The 23,093-nt window shown below is 41.2% G+C and overlaps 1 protein-coding gene and 1 pseudogene across 8 annotated transcripts in view; both read left to right on the top strand.

The window, feature by feature from the left end:
* PLCH1 (phospholipase C eta 1) overlaps positions 1 to 23,093 on the top strand; it is a 255,169-nt gene that overhangs the window by 40,964 nt on the left and 191,112 nt on the right. The gene's annotated exons all lie outside the window — the stretch shown is intronic.
* On the top strand, positions 162 to 10,277 carry LOC141585597 (small ribosomal subunit protein uS2 pseudogene; annotated as a pseudogene).

The following is a 23,093-nucleotide window of genomic DNA, read 5'->3' as shown; positions in this document are numbered from 1 at the left end:
TATCCCCTTCTGATGTTTGTAATTATGTTGGGCGAGGGGCATATAATTATTTAGTTAATATTTGTGGATCACCGGTCAGTGCTTATTACTAGCATAGTGTGGCCTTCCAAATTGAGATATTAGAGAGTACTTGTGGCCACCTGCTTTAGATACTTATTGAAGAGAAGTTCACACACTTTTTTTTTTTTTTTTTTAAGTTGGAGTCTCTATTGCCCAGGCTGGAGTGCAATGGCGTGATCTTGGCTCACTGCAACCTCTGCCTCTTGGGTTCAAGCGATTTCCTGCCTCAGCCTCCAGAGTAGCTGGGATTATAGGCATGCACCACCAAATTGGCTAATTTTTATATAGTTTTAGTAGAAACAGGGTTTCACCATGTTGGCCAGGCTGGTCTTGATCTCCTGACCTCGTGATCTACCTGCCTTGGCCTCCCAAAGTGCTGGGATTACGGGTATGTCCGGCCTCCACACACTTTAGGGCCTTAAGACTTATCTATATATTAGGTCCCATGTAAAAACAACTGAACAGTTTGCAGCACTAAACCATTAGTATCAGTGTGAGTTACTGCAGCTTTGAATCAGAGAATAATCAATATTAGTCATTTTCATGACAAACTAAGACAAATTGCCTTTACCCTGCTGGTGTTTGTTTTGTGATATACAGTCAGGGATAAGCTCTGTCAATCCTCCTGTCAAGATACCCTAGGGTGAAACTGATTTAAAAGCCAAAGAGTTACGCAGTGCCAGAATTTTTGGAATAATCTCCATCAGAAGCCTGTGGAATTGCAGAGGGAAGAGAGAGAGTTCATGGAGAATGGAATGCTCTTTAACAGAATCCTATAATATAAGCTGCTTTCTCCTTTCTAAGATTGGTTGTTCTGAAGTCTTCCCAATTTGGTGACAGATTTAATGTTTATTATTGCTTTAAACTAAGTTTAAGATAACAAATTTAACCTTACTTAATTAAACACTTTAGTGTTTACGGTGTTTTTTCAACATTCATTTATACCACCTCACTAAAAGGCCTTACAATGTAGAGAGTGACTTCATTTTATAGATGAAGAAAGAGAAACAGAGATGAAATAACTGCCCAAGTTGATGTAACTAATTATGCATTAGCAAGATCAGCATGAAAATTTCTGCCTCCACCTTTCCAGGTTGGTTCTCCTGTCATTCCAGTGGTGAAGTATCCTTAGCAGAAGAGGCATGGGAATGGCAACTTGACACTGTGGATCTGAGGTTCTACGTTGCTTTTCTCTGAGCCTCATCCAAGGGTCCTGTTCATTGCTTTATCTCTCATGCAGTGTTCGATTTGTGGTATTTTTCTGTTGCAAATTTATTTGTAAGTAAGTATGATAACAGAAGAATCACGGGAGTTAGAAGAACTAGCTTTATTTTTTCAAACTTTATTTTATGCCAATTTTTAAAGAGTTTAGATTTAAGTGCCTTAAACTCATTATTATTTTCATTATTTTAAAATTCCTTTATCCAGAGATCTCAAAGGCTATAATCACTTAAAATTTTTTCTATGTATTTTTATAGTCATATTACCAATTAATCTATTACTATATTGCAGATACTTATACTAAGGGCTTGATGAACATTAACATTGTCATACTGAGTCCTTTCACAGACTTTGCCATAGCTATTATTCAACCCATTTTATGAATTGTGGAGATTGTGAAATGGTGACCTAAGATTCAAATCCTGATCTGCCTAATTCCAAAACCTCACTATTCTTTCTTCTTCCAGGCCTCTCCATTTAAAAAAAAAATTAACATTCCAAGGCTTAAGTTCTATACAACAGTATTTTCTCTGTTATTGACTAGCAGTGTATGGTCCTGGACAAGTTATATGATTTTTCAGGAACTCATTTCTCTTTTCTGTGAAATGAGCATGCTGGTTTCGATGATTTTTGAAGTTGTTTTTAGTTCTAAACTCAGATTCCGCTGAATTATTTCTGATAATTACAGTTACTGTATTGTGTGAGCTCCCTTTTCACTACAAACAAGATACACAAGGGGGCAGTATAATACTTAAAATATGAATTGGTAACTTCTTGCATTCAAGAATTACTCTTTTGAAAGGATTTAGAGATATTAAATCCTCCCAAGATTAAAAGGATCAAAGCCAATTAGAACTATGATTCTATTCATTTATAATACAGCAATTGCGTTGTAAATTTCTGATAGCGTAAAATATCATTTTGGATTTCCTTGCCTCAGGATATGTTGTAATTCAATAAAGAAGGATGCCTTTTTCTCTTCTACCTCTGCTGAAAATGAATCTGTTAACATAGGAACTTATTTAACTTAAGGAAGACTTGTGAGAAGTCTTGGGATATTTTAAACCAAGGGAGCTCTAGTGATAATGTTTTTTGTAGAGGATTTAAGAATATTTCTGAGAAAAGAAAGAGGACAGGACATGGTCAGTAGGAAATGTCAGATTTCTCCTGGGCTTCTTGAACATTTACTGACCAGGCTTTGCTTATTCACTTTGGCTTCTCCTTGTTTTTGTTGATAACTCTCCTTACGTAACCAAATCAACCAAAACAAAAATAAACTAAACTTCCATAAACAATAAATAACTACTTCCCATGCAGGCTAATAGACTTTTGGAATAAATAGACTTGGATGTGCAAATTATGCTAGTCAGATTCTCTTTTTACAGACAGACTTCAGCTGTGTTGCCAGGATAAAAGAGCTACATTAAAATGAGAACTCTAAAATGGTCAATAGCAGTAAAAATAAAACTGTAACATTTGTGTAGTTTCACAGTTCATAAAGCATATTCATAGCCTCATTTTTGATTATAGAGGCGGTATATTCTCATTGTAAACCATTCAAAATATTACCCACAATCCTACAACCCAAAAAGAAAGAGACTATTAAATCTACTGTTAAGAGTCAGCTTATATCTGGTCTTTTATCTACCTACTATTTCATCTTCCCATTTCTGAGACAGAAATGAAGCATTTGAAAATGTTGGGAAATAGTGCTTAACCAAAATAAACTGATTGAATTTACTTCTCTGTCCAATGATGACAGAAACCTTGTTAGGAATGATGAATTTTTGTATTTTTCTTTTGTGTGTCTTTTGCCTGGATTTTTAGGAGAAACCAAAAGGAATTTGCACCTATCAGAGAAGCTAATCGCCAGGATTTTTCCTACTTGGTGTTTGTTCTGATTCATTTGTAACAGAAAAAATTCTTGAGCAGAGAATGTTTGGTGTGGTATGAACCTTGCCTTAATGGCTGATACCTTCATGATTTATCCTGATTTGAAAATTGCCTATACCTTCAGCTGTTTCTCTTCATTTCAGTGAATTGCAGTATTTTTTTTTTCTGACCTGGGAAGCAGTCTTGATTCTTAACCAATAATCAGTGGATTTGCAATTAATATGCACATGCAATTTCTTATGCACATAAGCCTTTCCAAACATTTGAGCTCCTTAATAAGTGACTTAATGTTTGTTTTCACATACTGCTAGTTATAATTGTACTATTGGAAAAAGTATTAATTGCTTTCTTGTAAGTTATTATGGTATCATCTCAATTTCTTATAGGAAAGTTAATTTTTGTTGGTATCATGTTGCTAAATGAATAATTCTGAATGACCATCACAAATCTAGAGTAGAAAACATTTTGGACTGAATTAGGAGTACCTCTTACTATCTAGGGATAAAATTAAGGATAGTTCTCTTATTATATATTTATGCAGTATGCCTTTTCAAGAAGTTGCCTTATATATTAGTACTTTTACTTTGCCTCACAACTACATTTTAATAAGACTAATTGACTTAGTTAATTAATTAAATGATGACTTTTTATCCAGCCTCCCCTTCCTGGCCACAGACCTAGTTGGTAATGTGAAGGGAGAAACTTGATCACTAGTTTGTAATGGAAAGTAGGCTGAAATGGGAGCCTGAAGACTAGTTCTAATCCAAGTTTAACTACTAACTTGTGTAGCCTCATGTCACTTCTGGGACCCTCAGTTTCCCTGTCTTTCCAGTGAGGGTTGTGCCAGATTGCAAAGTTCCCTTGCAGCAGCAAGGTTTGAGGTCTCTTTGTAGTCAAACATCAACATAGGAGTATGATAGATGGAAGTGTTCTTTAGGCCAGGGGTCTGAGAATGAAAGACTGGCAGGATGGCATTGAGGAGAAGATAAGATTTCTTTTTGGACTGTAAACTTTGTAGTTAGTGTTGCACTGGCAAAAAGCTACATTTACCTTTAGGGAGAGAGGTAGAGTGTGTGTGTGTGTGTGTGCGTGTGTGTGTATGAGTGAATGGTTACAGGTTTCTCCTGACCATGGAGAAACTAATATCTAGGACCGAGACAATAAGCTTTCAGGACAAATATGATTCTATTAAAAAAAGAAGAGTGGGCCGGGCGCAGTGGCTCAAGCCTGTAATCCCAGCACTTTGGGAGGCCGAGGCAGGTGGATCATGAGGTCGAGAGATCGAGACCATCCTGATCAACATGTGAAACCCCGTCTCTACTAAAAATACAAAAAATGAGCTGGGCATGGTGGCACGTGCCTGTAATCCCAGCTACTCAGGAGGCTGAGGCAGGAGAATTGCTTGAACCCAGGAGGCAGAGGTTGCAGTGAGCCGAGATCACGCCATTGCACTCCAGCCTGGGTAACAAGAGCAAAACTCCATCTCAAAAAAAAAAAAAAAAAAAAAAAAAAAGAAGAGTGAAATTTCTCCCTCACTGGAATTCCATCTGCACTGGAAGAAAAGAGAAGAATGCCAGATCCTGACTGATAAATATGCAAGTTGAATGAAATTATGCAAAAGTGAATTACGGTTCCAGTTGATTTTGCCCAGTTTATTAGACTTTGGCAGCCTGCCTGCTTTAGTTTTGTGGGGCATCACTAGATTTTATGTTAAAGTGGCATTTCTTTACTGAATCAAAACCTAGCTCTTCCAGCCATAACTTTATACGCATCCTTTTCTAGGTCCAGAAAATACTTGTGCTCATAGAATTCCTATTAATGCAATGACAATCAAGATTTTGTGACCATGATTAAATTTAAAGTATCAGCCAGCCACAGTGGCTTACGCCTGTAATCCCAGCATTTTGGGAGGCTGAGGCAGGTGGATCATCTGAGGTCAGGAGTTTGAGACCAGGCTGGCCAACATGGTGAAATCCTGTCTCTACTAAAAATACAAAAAATTAGCTGGGTGTGGTGGTGGGCACTTGTAATCCCATCTACTTGGGAGGCCAAGCAGGAGAATCGCTTGAACCTGGGAGTTTGCAGTGACCTGAGATCACGCCATTGCACTCCAGCCTAGGCAACAAGAGTGAAACTCTGTCTAAAAAAAAAAAAAAAGAGAAAGCCTTTCCGCGCTACCTACTGAGGGCTCCATACAGCGTTGTTCTGGATTCCTGTCTTAACTTAAAGGGAAACTTTCACAATGTCCAGAGCCCTTGATGTCCTACAAATGAAGGAGGAGGATGTCCTTAAGTTCCTGGCAGCAGGAACCCATTTGGGTGGCACCAACCTTGACTTCCAGATGGAACAGTATATCTATAAAAGGAAAAGTGATAACATCTACATCATAAATCTGAAGAGGATCTGGGAGAAGCTTCTCCTGGCAGCTCGTGCCATTGTTGTCATTGAAAACCTTGCTGATGTCGGTGTTATATCCTCCAGGAATACTGGCCAGAGGGCTGTGCTGAAGTTTGCTGCTGCCACTGGAGCCACTCCAACTGCTAGCCGCTTTACTCCTGGAACCTTCACCAACCAGATCCAGGCAGCCTTCTGGGAGCCATGGCTGCTTGTGGTTACTGACCCAAGGGCTGACCACCAGCCTCTCACAGAGGCGTCTTATGTTAACCTACCTACCATTGCTCTGTGTAACACAGATTCTCCTCTGTGCTATGTGGACATTGCCATCCCATGCAACAACAAGGGAGCTCACTCGGTGGGTTTGATGTGGTGGATGCTGGGTCGGGAAGTTTTGCGCATGCGTGGTACCATTTCCCGTGAACACCCATGGGAGGTCATGCCTGACCTCTACTTCTACAAGATCCTGAAGAGATTGAAAAAGAAGAGCAGGCTGCTGCGGAAAAGGCTGTGACCAAGGAGGAATTTCAGGGCAAATGGACTGCTCCAGCTTCAGAGTTCACTGCTTCTCAGCCCGAGATTGCCAACTGGTCTGAAGGCATGCAGGTGCCCTCTGTGCCTATCCAGCAGTTCCCTCCTGAAGACTGTAGCGCCCAGCCTGCCATGGAAGACTGGTCTGAAGCTCCCACTGCTCAGGCCACTGAATGGGTAGGAGCAACCACTGAATGGGCTCTCCGTCTCCCGGTGATGGCCACCGAAGCAGAAAGCATCAGGGCAGGTATCCTTTCAGGCCTATGATGTTCAGGTGTGTCTTGCAGGTGATGAAGATTTAGAGAGAGAGAGAGATGTGGTCTGACCCAGGTGTGGCACTTTGTAGGGGCTCCTACCGGCGTAGAGGGAAGATGACCTTTAAGTTTCTAAGTGCAAAAATTTTAAGAAATGCTAGATTGTCTACCTCCCCTACTTTTAAACAGAGGTGAATTGGAGAATTTGCTGTGAGTTAACTGACCACATTGATTTATCTCCTTTTCTTCTTCCCCTGTCTCAGGGAAATCATAGCCATCCATTCAGGCCTTACAAAAGAGGATATTTATATCTAGTTTAGAACACAAAGGAAAAAACCTTTAATGTGAGCTGGTATGAAACATACTTGTTCTATGACCTTTTGTGAACATATGCTCTTCTTTGATGTCTTGGAGATATAAAAAATTCTCAATGAATGCTATTTATGTTTTAATATCTGAAGTTCATTCCTTTTTTGGGTCTTTCTCTATGATAAGTGTTCCATTTGTAACTGGTTTATTGAACATTCTCAACTTAGTGTAGCATATATGCTTCAGTGAATGCTTCGAAAAATACTCTGTCCAAGGCTGGGTGCGGTGGCTCACGCCTGTAATCCCACCACCTTAGGAGGCCAAGGCAGGTAGATCACGAGGTGAAGAGATTGAGACCATCCTGGCCAACATGATAAAACCTCATCTCTACTAAAAATACAAAAAAAAAAAAAAATTAGCTGGGCGTGGTAGCACGCACCTGTTGTCCCAGTTACTCAGGAAGGTGAAGCAGGAGAATTGCTTGAACCTGGGAAACAGAGGTTGCAGTGAGCCAAGATCGCACAACTGTACTCCAGCCTGGTGACAAAATGAGAAAAAAAAAGAAAACCCAAAAAACAAAAAAACCCCCTCCATCCCATTGTAGCATCTTGGGTAGTTTTATTACCTTCTGGATAATTTTGGCTGTTAAGTATCCGGTCCATTTAAAAAATTTAATCTCAAAGTCATTAAGTCCCCTTACCTGCTGACCTGGCTGTTGGTGGTTGAGGGGGAGGGTTCATTTGTCTATGCTATACTCCTTCCCCTTGCAGGAGAATTCAAGGCCCTGTTCCACAGATTTCGGTACAAGGAAGAGAGAGCAAAGGCCTTTTAATCCACATGTCCCTGGTGCATGTCAGCAGCAGTGAGGTGATCCAATTCCCTCTGCTTCCATCTTCTATAGATTCTTAGTTTTAACCTGGCCCCATCTGTCACCAAGGATCCTTCAGAGAGGATCTGCCATCTCTCTTCAGCCTCATGCCTTCTCTGCTGTCAATTTCCTCTGGCTAGGGCACAGCTTCCTGTGCCCGTGAGGACATGGGGGCAACTGTTTGGCTCCTGCCCTTTCTCTTTTCTCCATATTTCTTCACGTGGAGCTCTGCAGACTGCAAGGGCTTGAAAGATGGGATAGGGTGGAAGTTGTTCCTTGCTTTTCCCAGACCTACTGACGACAGTCTCTTCTCACTCTGTGGGGGCTGCTCTCATAAGCTACCAACTTAAGCGGTCTCTAAGTTATTCTTTTGTAGCTCTTTTCCTGCTTGTTTCTGAGGGTGAAGGATGTTTTCTCCAGTTTCACTCCTCATAGTGCCATCTCTGCTACCCTGGGCATTGACGATGTAATACACATAACAGAGGCTCAGGTAATGTGATTTTGATGGATGGAATCCTAGCCCCCGCTACAACTGACAGCTCTCCCTGGACTCCTAGGGCCACTCTAGGCAAGTCCTTGTTCACTAACATTTTAGATTAGGGCGACTTAACTTCCCTAAAGCTACTAGTGTTCTTTATTCTGTTTGCTTTTTGCAACATTATGTAGCTGGATTAATCAGAACCAAGCATGATCTATATGTATAAAAATCCATGTTGAGGTGTATCAGCCTCTATTCCTCATTGGGAATCTATTCAATGAAGGGATTTTTCTGGGTAACTGAACCCACTGTGATCTTGTTGTTATGCTTACTATGCAAGGTCATTTATATTCTGCAATGATGGAAGGGATGGAAAGGTGCTGTTTTTTTTTTTTTCTTCTTTGAGATGGAGTTTTGCTCTTGTTGCCCAGGCCGGATGGAGTGCAAAGGTGTGATCTCGGCTCACTGCAACCTCCACCTCCGTGGTTCAAGTGATTCTCCTGCCTCAGCCTCCTGAGTAGCTGGGATTACAGGCATGCACCACCACGCCTGGCTAATTTTGTATTTTTAGTAGAGATGGGGTTTCACCATGTTAGCCAGGCTAGTCTTGAATTCCTGACCTCAGGTGATCTGCCTGCTTCGGCCTCCCAAAGAGCTGGGGTTACAGGCGTGAGCCACTGCGCCTGGCCAAAAAGGTGCTCTTTAATTGGTAAATTGGAGATCTGGAGGTATGGGAAGCCCAGGTGGATGAGAAGTAACAATGTTCATTCTTCGAAGCTTTAGCTTTCAATTATCTGAAACAAGCCTATTGCTGCCAAGTGAAAGCCTTGGATGGCATTTTCCATTAGACTCTCAAACGCTTTCTCTTAAACTTACTGTGGCCATTGAGAGTCCAGCCGGGCATAAAGGCCCTTGATTGTTTTATACTTTTATGCTCGGGAATACCAATTTTCTAATTGGCAATTGAAATTGGTAATTTTCTAATTACTCAATTAGAAGAAATAATGTGTATAATAAACCGTCATTTTTTCCTTCAGATTTGCAGACTTCTATGTTTTAAGTGGTTGCTTATGAGACTCATTTCTCCTTAGACTTGTGTTACAAATTTAAGCCTTTGTTCTTTAAGCTGCATTTCCATAATTACAATTAGTTTTCCTCTGCTCTCTCATTTTCCCAATTGTGTTTCCCACTCTGTTTCTAATGTATGCACAGAAATTGATTGGAGGATGAAAAGTCTTTCCATGAGTTGAATCAGGGTTCTTCTAGGGCAACATAATTGTTTACTTTAGTCATACAAAAGATCTAGTTTTTTTTTTTCCTGGATCCCAGTAATAATTAGTGATTGTATTTGTTATCATGAAACTCTCCAATCTCCCATCTATCAAAGGAAAGTTGAAAAACTGCAGTTTATCCCTTCTTACCATGTAGATGAAGTCATCCCATAGAGATCTGTCACATGTTTTATATTTTCTTAGGGCTCATTCCTTAAGAAATATGTTTGGGATTATTATAAGTGCAAATTGTTTTCAAAGGAATATTCAAAATTTTAATTTAAAGCCTCTAGCCTAGTATGGAGTAGCTTCACCTACTCCCGCAGCTTCAGTTCCCATGTATATGCTAACTCCAAAAGTGTATTCTTGGAGTATTCTTGGCTTTGACCTTCCCTCTATGCTACATTCTCAGATGTCCATCTGCTTACCTGATGGCTCCACAGATGCTCTCCAGGTCCTCAGACACAACATGGATGGAACAGAATCCTTCCTGCCCTGGATTGCCAACTTTATCTCACCCTTCTCCTTCTCTTTGCATCCCAGCAACACTGACCTTTGCATTCCTTGCCCACAAAACTCACTGCTTCTTCTGTTAGCCAACTTTGAACTCATTCTTTCAATCCTGGAGTAAAAGTCCCCTCAGCAGAGAAGCCTTTTTTGACTTCTCAGACCAGGTCAGACTCTATTTTATGATCTCCTGTCACTGTGCATTGCTACTTCATTTTGATATTATTACTGTAGTAAAACAATTGTGTGATTACTAGTTTCATTTCTATCTCTCCAACCTAAGATCCAGGAAAACAAAGACTGTTCTGTGTTCTTTTTTTTTTTGAGACAGAGTTTCGCTCTTGTTACCCAGGCTGGAGTGCAATGGCGCGATCTCGGCTCACCGCAACCTCCGCCTCCTAGGTTCAGGCAATTCTCCTGCCTCTGCCTCCTGAGTAGCTGGGATTACAGGCACGCACCACCATGCCCAGCTAATTTTTTGTATTTTTAGTAGAGACGGGGTTTCACCATGTTGACCAGGTTGGTCTCGATCTCTCGACCTTGTGATCCACCCACCTCGGCCTCCCAAAGTGCTGAGAATACAGGCTTGAGCCACCGCGCCCGGCCTGTTCTGTGTTCTGACTTCTAAAATCTGCAGCACACAGTACAATGCATTGCATATAGTAGGTGCTCAATAAAACATTGCTGAATGAGTTTCTGTATTTAGTAGGGAAGATAAGAGCTGTTTCACTATATTTGCACTTTCTGTTAAATTTGGTTTTAAATCTTTGTGCTGTGAAATGCATCAGTTCTCTGGCTGTAAACTCTCTCCTTGCCTTTACTGAGAGTTTTGCCATAGGAAACCCAGAAAAAAAAAATACTCATAAACCATCCTTGCTGAGATGAAGAAGGGAAAAAAGACCACTGAGAATCCAAATGTGCCTTAGAGAAGATTATATGTTACAAATGCATAATGCCTTGAAATGGACAAGGACAAACCCATTTATAGAAAAGAATTTCTTAAAAGTATTTCAAAAGGCTTTTTGAGTTCATTGTAGACTTTCCATGTTGGTTATACATACATGTATTTTATCTGACACTGAAACTGAAGATTTCTCACTGTAAAATAGCTGTTTAATTGCAGTTGTTTGCATACTATTAAAATTCTCTGCTGTTTGTGTCTGAAAATCTCCAATCCAGAAGCATTGTCTGTGGGATAATTCTTACTGCAGAGAGCATGAAATAGATCTGCATCAAAACAAACAAACAAACAAACAAACAAAAAACTCTAGTTTTCTCAGTAAGAGAGGAGTAAAAGAAGCCTGGGGGGTACATGAGGAGAAAAATCAAACAGTATATATAGGACTTCCTTAAAAGTTAAGAGGAAGCATTTTTATTTCAGTTTTACAAAAAAGAAAAATGGTCAGCATCTAGGCCTTTCCTCTAAGAATCTCAGGTGCTATGAGAGTACATTCCTGGCTTATGGGTAGCAAGATCGCTCTGAGAAATAAACACCTTCCTGGGTAGGATAAATATAGAATCTGTGAAAATGTTTTTGTCTGTTTGTTAGCATATGTGACTGACATATAAGTGTTTTTAGAATTTCTCCTATTGAAATGTAAAGGATGGTGGCTTATGCTCAATTAAAAGGAAGAACAGGGAACACATTTATTGTTGAGTGTCCTAGTTTTACTCCCTGCCAACTTGAAATTGAACATCAATGCATTTCTACAAATGACCATTCTTTGAAATTGTGCCAGTGTGAGAATTTCATGGTATTGTGTTTTTAAGCTAAGTAGAAGCTTATCATCTCTAGATGTGGAGACTTGTAAGTAATTAATGCTTTAAGCCATTGGTTCCCAGCCTTGGCTGTGCATTGAAATCATCTGGGGATAAAATAAAAACAAAAATAAAAACAAACTATTTCCTGGGTCCCAGCCCATAGTCTCGGATTTTTTGGTCCGGATCGTGGCCAGGGTATGGGGAAATTTGTTAGAACTCCTTGCGTGATTCTAGTAGTCAGCCAATTAGATTTTGGTGGGTTGAAAACCCCAGACTTAGGGTGACCACTACATATTTTCTCAACTATCAAATTCATGAATTTGATAATGATTATTTTCTGTGATGATAGTTGAAGGGTAGGGAAGGGGAGCATTACATAAGAAGGACATGGATAGAAATACCGTATTTGAATATAAATTAAGCAGGCAAATATGGAAGAGTCATTTATGCTTGGGAATTTTTTTTTTTTTTTTTTTTTTTTTTTTGAGACTGAGTTTCGCTCTCGTTACCCAGACTGGAGTGCAATGGCGCGATCTCGGCTCACCGCAACCTCCGCCTCCTGGGTTCAGGCAATTCTCCTGCCTCAGCCTCCTGAGTAGCTGGGATTACAGGCACGCACCACCATGCCCAGCTAATTTTTTGTATTTTTTAGTAGAGACGGGGTTTCACCATGTTGACCAGGATGGTCTCGATCTCTTGATCTTGTGATCCACCCGTCTCGGCCTCCCAAAGTGCTGGGATTACAGGCTTGAGCCACCGCGCCCGGCTATGCTTGGGAATTTATAGCTGCTCGCTTTCTTTCTTTCTTTCCTTTCTTCCTTCTTCCTTTCCTTCTTTCTTCCCTCCCTCCCTTCCTTCCCTTTCTCTTTCTCTGTCTTTTTTCTTTCTTTCTTTCTCTCTTTCCTTCTTTCTTCCCTCCCTTCCTTCCTCCCTGTTTTCCTCCATCCCTCCCTCCCTCTCTCCCTCTCTCTCTCTTTTTCTTTCTTTCCTTTTTTGAGACGGGGTTTTACTCTTGTTGTTCAGGCTGGAGAGCAATGGTGCCATCTCAGCTCACCGCACCCTCCACTTCTGGGTTCAAGTGATTCTCCTGCCTCAGCCTCCCAAGTAGCTGGGATTACAGGTGCATACCACCACACCTGGCTAATTTTTGTGTTTTTAGTAGAGATGGGGTTTCACCATGTTGGCCAGGCTGGTCTCGAACTCATGACCTCAGGTGATCCACCTGCCTCGGCCTCCCAAAGTGCTGGGATTACAGGTGTGAGCCACCATATCCAGCCACTGTGGTTTTTCTTTAAAAATATTTTTTCCCTTTATTTTTTCTGATAATGGCAACGCATAGGTACACACATGGCAGTGTGCCTTGCTGCCTTCCGTCCCCTCACCTGTATCTGTCATTTCTCCCCATGCTATCTCTTCCCACCTCCCCACCCCCCGCCCCTCCCCCATTTCCCCCCAACAGACCCCAGTGTGTAGTGCTCCCCTCCCTGTGTCCATGTGTTCTCATTGTTCAACACCCGCCTATGAGCGAGAATATACGGTGTTTGATTTTCTGCTCTTGTGTCAGTTTGCTGAGAATGATGGTTTCCAGGTTCATCCATGTCCCTATAAAGGACGTGAACTCATCGTTTTTGATGGCTGCATAATATTCCATGGTGTATATGTACCACATTTTCCCTATCCAGTCTATCATCGTTGGGCATTTGGGTTGGTTCCAGGTCTTTGCTATTGTAAACAGTGCTGCAATGAACATTCGTGTGCACGTGTCCTTGTAGTAGAATGATTTATAATCCTTTGGATATATACCCAGTAATGGGATTGCTGGGTCAAATGGGATTTCTATTTTTAGGTCCTTGAGGAATCGCCACACTGTCTTCCACAATGGTTGAATTAATTTACATTCCCACCAACAGTGTAAAAGTGTTCCTATTTCTCCACATCCTCTCCAGCATCTGTTGTTTCCCGATTTTTTAATGATCGCCATTCTAACTGGTGTGAGATGGTATCTCAATGTGGTTTTGATTTGCATTTCTCTGATGACCAGTGATGATGAACATTTTTTCATATGTTTGTTGGCCTCCTGTATGTCTTCTTCTGTAAAGTATCTGTTCATATCCTTTGCCCATTTTTGAATGGGCTTGTTTGTTTTTTTCTTGTAGATCTGCTTTAGTTCTTTGTAAATTCTGGATATCAGCCCCTTGTCAGATGGGTAGACTGCAAAAATTTTTTCCCATTCTGTTGGTTGCCGATTCACTCTACTGACTGTTTCTTTTGCCGTGCAGAAGCTGTGGAGTTTGATTAGGTCCCATTTGTCTATTTTGGCTTTTGTTGCCATTGCTTTTGGCGTTTTGGTCATGAAGTCCTTGCCTACACCTATGTCCTGAATGGTTTTGCCTAGATTTTCTTCTAAGGTTTTTATGGTATTAGGTCTGATGTTTAAGTCTTTAATCCATCTGGAGTTAATTTTGGTGTAAGGTGTCAGGAAGGGGTCCTGTTTCTGCTTTCTGCACATGGCTAGCCAGTTTTCCCAACACCATTTATTAAACAGGGAGTCCTTTCCCCATTGCTTGTTTTTGTCAGGTTTGTCGAAGATCAGATGGTTGTGGGTATGTTGTATTTCCTGTGAGGCCTCTGTTCTGTTCCATTGGTCTATATCTCTGTTTTGGTACCAGTACCATGCTGTTTTGATTACTGTAGCCTTGTAGTATAGTTTGAAGTCCGGTAGTGTGATGCCTCCCGCTTTGTTCTTTTTGCTTAGAATTGACTTGGCTATGCGGGCTCTCTTTTGGTTCCATATGAAGTTTAAGGTGTTTTTTTCCAGTTCTGTGAAGAAGGTCATTGGTAGCTTGATGGGAATAGCATTGAATCTGTAAATTACTTTGGGCAGTATGGCCATTTTCACGATGTTGATTCTTCCTAACCATGAACATGGAATGTTTCTCCATCTATTTGTATCCTCTCTTATTTCGTTGAGCAATGGCTTGTAGTTCTCCTTGAAGAGGTCCTTTACGTTCCTTGTTAGTTGTATTCCTAGGTACTTTATTCTCTTTGTAGCAATTGTGAATGGCAGTTCGTTCTTGATTTGGCTCTCTTGAAGTCTATTACTGGTGTATAGGAATGCTTGTGATTTTTGCACGTTGATTTTGTATCCTGAGACTTTGCTGAAGTTGTTTATCAGTTTCAGGAGATTTTGGGCTGAGATGATGGGGTCTTCCAGATATACAATCATGTCATCTGCAAATAGAGACAATTTGATTTCCTCCTTTCCAATTTGGATACCCTTTATTTCTTTTTCTTGCCTGATTGCTCTGGCTAGAACTTCCAGTACTATATTGAATAGGAGTGGTGAGAGAGGGCATCCTTGTCTAGTGCCAGATTTCAAAGGGAATGCTTCCAGTTTTTGCCCATTCAGTATGATATTGGCTGTTGGTTTGTCGTAAATAGCTTTTATTGTTTTGAGATACATTCCGTCAATACCAAGTTTATTGAGGGTTTTTAGCATAAAGGGTTGTTGAATTTTGTCAAAAGCCTTCTCTGCATCAATCGAGATAATCATGTGGTTTTTGTCTTTGGTTCTGTTTATGTGGTGAATTACGTTTATGGACTTGCGTATGTTGAACCAGCCTTGCATCCCCGGGATGAATCCTACTTGATCATGGTGGATGAGCTTTTTGATATGCTGTTGCAATCGGTTTGCCAGTATTTTATTGAAGATTTTTGCATCTATGTTCATCATGGATATTGGCCTGAAATTTTCTTTTCTTGTTGAGTCTCTGCCGGGTTTTGGTATCAGTATGATGTTTGTCTCGTAAAATGATTTGGGAAGGATTCCCTCTTTTTGGATTGTCTGGAATAGTTTCAGAAGGAATGGTATCAGCTCCTCCTTGTATGTCTGGTAGAATTCAGCTGTGAACCCATCTGGACCTGGGCTTTTTTTGGGTGGTAGGCTCTTTATTGCTGCCTTGACTTCAGACCATGTTATTGGTCTATTCAGGGTTTCGGCTTCTTCCAGGTTTAGGCTTGGGAGGTTGCAGGTGTCCAGGAATTTATCCATTTCTTCCAGGTTTACTAGTTTATGTGCATAGAGTTGTTTGTAATAATCTCTGATGATGGTTTGGATTTCTGTGGAATCTGTGGTGATATCCCCTTTATCGTTTTTTATTGCATCAATTTGGTTATTCTCTCTTTTCTTTTTTATTAATCTGGCTAGTGGTCTGTCTATTTTGTTGATCTTTTCAAAAAACCAGCTCCTGGATTTATTGATTTTTTGAAGAGTTTTTTGTGTCTCTATTTCCTTCAGTTCTGCTCTGATCTTAGTTATTTCCTGTCTTCTGCTAGGTTTTGAGTTTTTTTGATCTTGCTCCTCTAGCTCTTTCAATTTTGATGATAGGGTATCAATTTTAGATCTCTCCTTTCTTCTCATGTGGGCACTCATTGCTATATATTTTCCTCTAGAGACTGCTTTAAATGTGTCCCAGAGATTCTGGTATGTTGTGTCTTCGTTCTCATTGGTTTCGAAGAACATCTTTATTTCTGCCTTCATTTCATTGTTTATCCAGTCAACATTCAAGAGCAAGTTGTTCAGTTTCCATGAAGCTGTGTGGATCTGAGTTAGTTTCTGCATTCTGAGTTCTAACTCGATTGCACTGTGGTCTGAGAGACTGTTTGTTATGATTTCTGTTCTTTTGCATTTGCTGAGGAGTGATTTATTGCCAATTATGTGGTCAATTTTAGAGTAGGTGTGATGTGGTGCTGAGAAGAATGTATATTCTGTGGATTTGGGGTGGAGAGTTCTGTAAATGTCTATTAGGTTTGCTCGTTCCAGGTCTGTGTTCAGGTCCTGGATATCCTTGTTGATTTTCTGTCTGGTTGATCTGTCTAATATTGACAATGGGGTGTTAAAGTCTCCCACTATTATTGTGTGGGAGTCTAAGTCTCTTTGTAAGTCATTAAGAACTTGCCTTATGTATCTGGGTGCTCCTGTATTGGGTGCATATATATTTAGGATCGTTAGCTCTTCTTGTTGCAGTGATCCTTTTACCATTATGTAATGTCCTTCTTTGTCTCTTTTGATCTTTGTTGCTTTAAAGTCTATTTTATCAGAGATGAGAATTGCAACTCCTGCCTTTTTTTGCTCTCCATTTGCTTGGTAGATCTTCCTCCATCCCTTTATTTTGAGCCTTTGTGTATCCTTGCATGTAAGATGGGTTTCCTGGATACAGCACACTGATGGGTTTTGGCTTTTTATCCAATTTGCCAGTCTGTGTCTTTTGATTGGGGCATTTAGTCCATTGACATTTAGGGATAGTATTGTTATGTGTGAATTTGATGCTGTCATTTTGATGCTACCTGGCTGTTTTGTTGGTTAGTTGATGCAGATTCTTGATTGTGTTGATGCTTTTTTACCATTTGGTGTGTTTTTGGAGTGGCTGGTACTGGTTTTTCCTTTATGTGTGTAGAGTCTCTTTCAGGAGTTCTTGTAGAGCAGGTTTGGTGGTGATGAAATCTCTGAGTGCTTGCTTGTTCACAAAGGATTTTATTTTTCCTTCACTTATGAAGCTGAGTTTGGCTGGATAGGAGATTCTGGGTTGAAAGTTCTTTTCTTTAAGGATGTTGAATATTGGCCCCCAGTCTCTTCTGGCTTGTAGGGTTTCTGCTGAGAGATCTGCTGTGAGTCTAATGGGCTTCCCTTTGTGGGTAACCCGACCTTTCTCTCTGGCTGCCCTTAGCATTTTCTCTTTCATTTCAACCCTGGTGAATCTGACGATTATGTGCCTTGGGGTTGCTCTTCTTGAGGAATATCTCTGTGGTGTTCTCTGTATTTCCTGGATTTGAATATTGGTCTGCCTTGCTAGGTTGGGGAAGTTTTCCTGGATAATATCCTGAAGAGTATTTTCCAGCTTGGATTCATTCTCTTCATCACATTCAGGTACACCTATCAGACGTAGATTAGGTCTTTTCACATAGTCCCACATTTCTTGAAGATTTTGTTCATTCCTTTTTGCGCTTTTTTCTCTGTTCTTGCCTTCTCTTTTTATTTCATTGAGTTGGTCTTCGACCTCTGATATCCTTTCTTCTGCTTGGTCAATTCGGCTGTTGAAGCTTGTGCATGCTTCACGAAGTTCTCGTGTTGCGTTTTTCAGCTCCATCAATTCACTTATTCTCCTCTCTATGCTGTCCATTCTCGTCAGCAGTTCGTCCAATCTTTTTTCAAGGTTCCTATTTTCTTTGCGATGGGTTAGAACATGTTCTTTTAGCTCATTGTAGTTTCTTACTACCCATCTTCTGAAGTCTGATTCTGTCATTTCATCACCCTCCTTCTCCATCCGGTCTGGTTCCCTTGCTGGTGAGGAGTTGTGATCACTTTTAGGAGGAGAGGTGTTCTGGTTTCGGGAGTTTTCATCCTTTTTACGCTGGTTTCTACCCATTTTTGTGGGTTTATCCACCTGTTGTCTGTCTCTGTCCCAGGGAGTTGGAGCTTTATGAGTTTCCGTTGCACTACTGCCTTTTTTGATTTTTTTTTTTTTCAGGTCGGACCCGCCCAGCTAGCAGCACGCCTAGCCTCTGCCTGCCCGCAGGGGCTTTGCTGAGCTGCTGTGGGCTCCGCCCAGCTGCCCTGAGCTCTTCCCTGTAGTCCTTTTTATATGGGCGTAGTTAGAAATGTCTGGGCAATGGTGGCCCCGCCTCTGTTATGGCGGACTCTCTCTGTTGTGGCAGGTTGCCTCGGCAACGGCGGGTTGCCTCGGCAACGGCAGCCTGCCTCCGTAGCGGTGGAGAGTCTCAGTAATGGCGGAAGCCCCTCCCCCACGGAGCCGGACCGTCCCGGTTCAGCTGTGCTTGGTTTGAAGGGCTCAACCCAGAGGGTTTCCAATTACTGTTTTTGTTTTCGTTGTTGTTGGGGGTGGAGGGGTGGGACCAACCGAGCCTGATCAGCTGGCTCCCTGACTCAGAGTCTTTTCTTTTAAGTTGAACGACCCCGCGTTCCGGTCGCTTGTTGAAAAGGCACGGGGATCTCCCGTGCTGCGACTCACGGAGTCGGCTCGAACCACGGCGCCGGCTCCTGGCGGATTTTTTGCCTAGGAGTCTCCTGGCCTGTCTCGCTATTTCAGATGAATGGGCTATTCTGCCGTCTCAGGGCTCTGCTCGCCAGCTAAGAGGGCTCCCAGACCAGTGGCTTTTGTACAGAGAACCGCAGCAACAGGGAGTGGTCACAGCAGCCGCGCGGGCGGAATCAGCCCCGCGGGGGCCAAAACAGCCGCACCGGCTGGGACTGCGACGCTGGCGACCCCTCTGCCTGGGTATCTCCTGGTCTGTGGGCAATAAGAGTTCGTCTGGAAATGCGGCGTCCACTCACCCTCTGCACTTTCACTGGGAGCTGAAGTCCTGAGCTGTTCTTAGGCGGCCATCTTGAAAGTCGGATCCAATAATGTGTTTTAAGTCTGCACTTTCTTAAAGTAATTTAACAACCAGTGACTAACTAGTCATTCTCAAATCTGGTTATACATTTGAACCTGCTAGGGTGCTTTTTAAAAAAAGTGCTGATGATTGGAGGTACTAATATTACCCTCATTTTGTTAATGAGGAGAAGGAGGCTCAGACAGTTCTTGCTCTGATAACCACAGGCAGCTATGGGAAAGAGTAGGAAAAGCAAGGTATTCCCAAGAAGCGGGCAACAGTATGGAACAAGATGTTGCTGTGGTATATGGCCAGCTACCAAGTTAAAACAAAACAAAACCAAAATAGTGATGGTTGGACTTGACCCAAGCAGGTGATTTCGATGACATGGGAGGGGTAAAAATCACTACATTCAAGTTGTTGATTGACTAAGGTATTGATTTGATCAGTACCCAAAATCAGGTATGAGTTTACTGATTTAATACAGCATATAATTGTACACTAGTTCAGGCAAAAGTGGTGCATGAAAATCTTCACTTTATAGACTATTTGCAGAGAGGCAGGAGGAAGTGATAGGCTGACCTTTATATGGTTGTTTTTCTCTTTTGTATAATAACATTTATTTCATATTTCCTTTAATGTGCTTTCTTAGTGTCCTTAAAATGTGATTTGTCTTAACTTTATGACCAATATATCTGTTACATGATAGAAAGATATACCTCTGAGCACTAATTGACCTCACAACATTGTACACAGTCTTCTGGTGATAAGCTGAAATACTTTGAGAAGGCCCTTAACAACAGATAACAAAGAACCTATTAATAGTATTTTGGTTTGATTAATCTATAATGAGAACTGCACAGTTCACAGTATGATAATTTGAAGAAATGGTACAGAAAGAAATATGAAATGCAGGAATCGACAGAACAGTGCCATCATTGGGATCATGTCACATGCAACCTTGAGTATTAACTAGAATTGTGTTTGTCTACTTTGGAAAACTAAGTGGTATCCAGAGACTTAGAGACCCACGTGCATTTTATTGTGGAAGGCAAGCTGTGTCAGTCCCTGTAGGTGTCTGCTTTACCTCCATTACACTACATGTGAGAAAACTGGTGCTCAGGTTCTCTGTGTTATTCCTAGAAGTCTCAGAATTGTGAAGAAGAAACTTTGCCTTCTCAGATTGCCCTTGTTTTGCATAACATCTCCTGCTTTGCATATAGGATCTTAAGGGGGACACAAAGAGGAACTTGAGACTGATGTTACTGTAACTGAGTTTAGACCTTGTCTGCAGGAATCAGTGGATTCTATATTAGAATATTCTTGAGGGATCATTAGGAAATGTTAGGGTTGGTGCTGAATCAAGGTTGTCATTGGAGTAGCATTACCTCTTTTAAGTCTCTCAACAAGACTGTTTTACAGATGAAACTCACAGAAATCACAGTTTGCCATAAATCACATTGTTATTGTGGAGTCCAAACCCACGTTTGTCAGACTCTCAAATCAAGGGTTTTCCCACTATTGTGCCACAGCAATGCATTACACAAACTTGTTTCTTTTAAAGCTGCTGAAGGGGTGGGTTTTTGTTTTAAAAGAGCTTCAACACCCTTTCTTTAGAGGATACTGGAGAACTTCTGGAGACACTGTGTGAGTTGCCCTTAGGCTGAGTGTGGGGAGGGGGCTGAGGAATGAGGGGTGAAGGCTAAGAGTTGGTGTCTACTGGAGTGGTCCCTGGGAGCTTGTTAAAAACAGTCTCTCAGCTCCAGCAGAGACTTTCTGAGTTGCAGCCTGCATTTTAACAAGGTCCTCAGTTGAATAAGTTTCAGCAGCATTGCTTTAGGAGGCCCACTGGGCTTGGGTATAAGTCCTCTGGCGTGAGGAATTTGTCCTATTCTCCAAGGAACAGGTGGAGGAAGGATGGGCGTGAGGGAGAAGAGAACTGTTTTCCTTCATATGAAGCATTGAGAGGTTGGAAACTTGTGTGTGAGGAGCACAGCTAATGAGAAAGACCCCCAGAAGTGTCCCGATACTCAGATTTACAAGGAGGAAATGTGGGGGCTATGGATCAGCAGGTAATTTTCTTTGTACCATGGGCTTAAAAATTTGAATCTCTATGTCTAACACATATGAAGATATAGTCGAGGATATAAGTAATACCCTGACCTGCAATAGCAAGGACTTGGGGAGCCCCCTGATAAAGGGATTCTGAACAAAATCCATGCCAGGCTTCAGGACATTTATGAAATTTTTGCAAACATTGTGCTATATGCTCTATGTAGGTATGCATATACATTTGTGCATATGTATATATACATATGTATATGCATACCTACATAATCCTTTCTTCTGCTTGATCAATTCTGCTATTAAAAGCTTCTTCATCATGTCAGTTGTATTTTCAACTCTAGAATTTCTGCTTGGTTCTTTTTAATTATTTCAATATCTTTTTAAAGTATATCTGATAAAATTCTGTATTCCTTCTCTGTGTTATCTTGAAATTCTTTGACTTTCCTCAAAACAGCCATTTTGAATTTTCTGTTCATAAGGTCATATATCTCAGTTTATCCAGAATTGGTCCCTGGTGGCTTATTTAGTGCATCCTCTTCCTTCATACAAAGTCCTTAGCTTTCATTATATTTCAGAATAATCTGTTATTCCCTACTCCTTTTGTAAATTATAAACCTCTGACTAAAACTACTCTCTTTTTATAGATGAGAAGGTAAGTGACTGGTACATATTGGTAGCAACCAGCTAGTGACAAAGTGAATTCTTTTTTTTTTTTTTTTTTTTTTTTTGAGATGGAGTTTAGCTCTTGTTCCCAGGCTGGAGTGCAATGGCGCGATCTCGGCTCACCGCAACCTCCGCCTCCTGGGTTCAAGCAATTCTCCTGCCTCAGCCTCCTGAGTAGCTGGAATTACAGACACGTGCCACCATGCCCAGCTAATTTTTTGTAGTTTTTTAGTAGAGACGGGGTTTCACCATGTTGACCAGGTTGGTCTTGATCTCTCGACCTCGTGATCCACCCTCCTCGGCCTCCCAAAGTGCTGGGATTACAGGCTTGAGCCACCGCGCCCGGCCCCAAAGTGAATTCTAAGGTAAAAATTTTTTCTGTCAACACTTTAAATATGTTGTGCCACTCTCTCCTGGCTTGTAAGGTTCACATTGTAAAGTCTGCTGCCAGATGTATTGGTGCTCCATTGTATGTTATTTATTTATTTTTCTCTTTCTGCTTTTAGGATCCTTTCTTCATCCTTGACCTTTGGGAGTTTGATTATTCAATGCCTTGAAATAGTCTTCTTTGGGTTAAGTCTGCTTTGTATTCTATAACCTTCTTGTGCTCGAATGTTGATATCTTTTCATAGGTTTGGGAATTTCTCTGATACTATCTCTTTGAATAAACATTCTACCTCTGTCTCTTTCTCTCTCTCTCCTTCCTCTTTAAGGCCAATAACTTTTATATTTGCTTTTTTGAGGCTATTTTTTTAGATCTTGAAGGTGGGCTTCATTGTTTTTCATTCTTTCTTCTTTTTTTCTCCACTGACTATATATTTTCAAATAGCCTGTCTTTTTTTTTTTTTTTTTTTTTTTTGAGATGGAGTTTCGCTCTTGTTACCCAGGCTGGAGTGCAATGGCGCGATCTCAGCTCACCGCAACCGCCGCCTCCTGGGTTCAGGCAATTCTCCTGCCTCAGCCTCCCGAGTAGCTGGGATTACAGGCACGTGCCACCATGCCCAGCTAATTTTTTTATTTTATTTTTATTTTTAGTAGAGACGGGGTTTCACTGTGTTGACCAGGATGGTCTCGATCTCTCGACCTCGTGATCCACCCGCCTCGGCTTCCCAAAGTGCTGGGATTACAAGCTTGAGCCACCGCGCCCGGTCAATAGCCTATCTTTAAGCTCACTAATCCTTTCTTCTGCTTGATCAATTCTGCTATTAAAAGATTCTTCATCATGTCAGTTGTATTTTTCAACTCTAGATTTTCTGCTTGGTTCTTTTTAATTATTTCAATATCTTTTAAAAGTATATCTGATAAAATTCTGAATTCCTTCTCTGTGTTACCTTGAATTTCTTTGACTTTCCACAAAACAGCCACTTTGAATTTTCTGTTCATAAGGTCATATATCTCAGTTTATCCAGAATTGGTCCCTGGTG

This window comes from Saimiri boliviensis, chromosome 9 (assembly GCF_048565385.1).
Source record: "Saimiri boliviensis isolate mSaiBol1 chromosome 9, mSaiBol1.pri, whole genome shotgun sequence".
In the NCBI taxonomy this organism is placed as follows: Eukaryota; Metazoa; Chordata; class Mammalia; order Primates; family Cebidae; genus Saimiri; species Saimiri boliviensis.
This window is presented reverse-complemented; position numbering and strand designations above follow the sequence as displayed.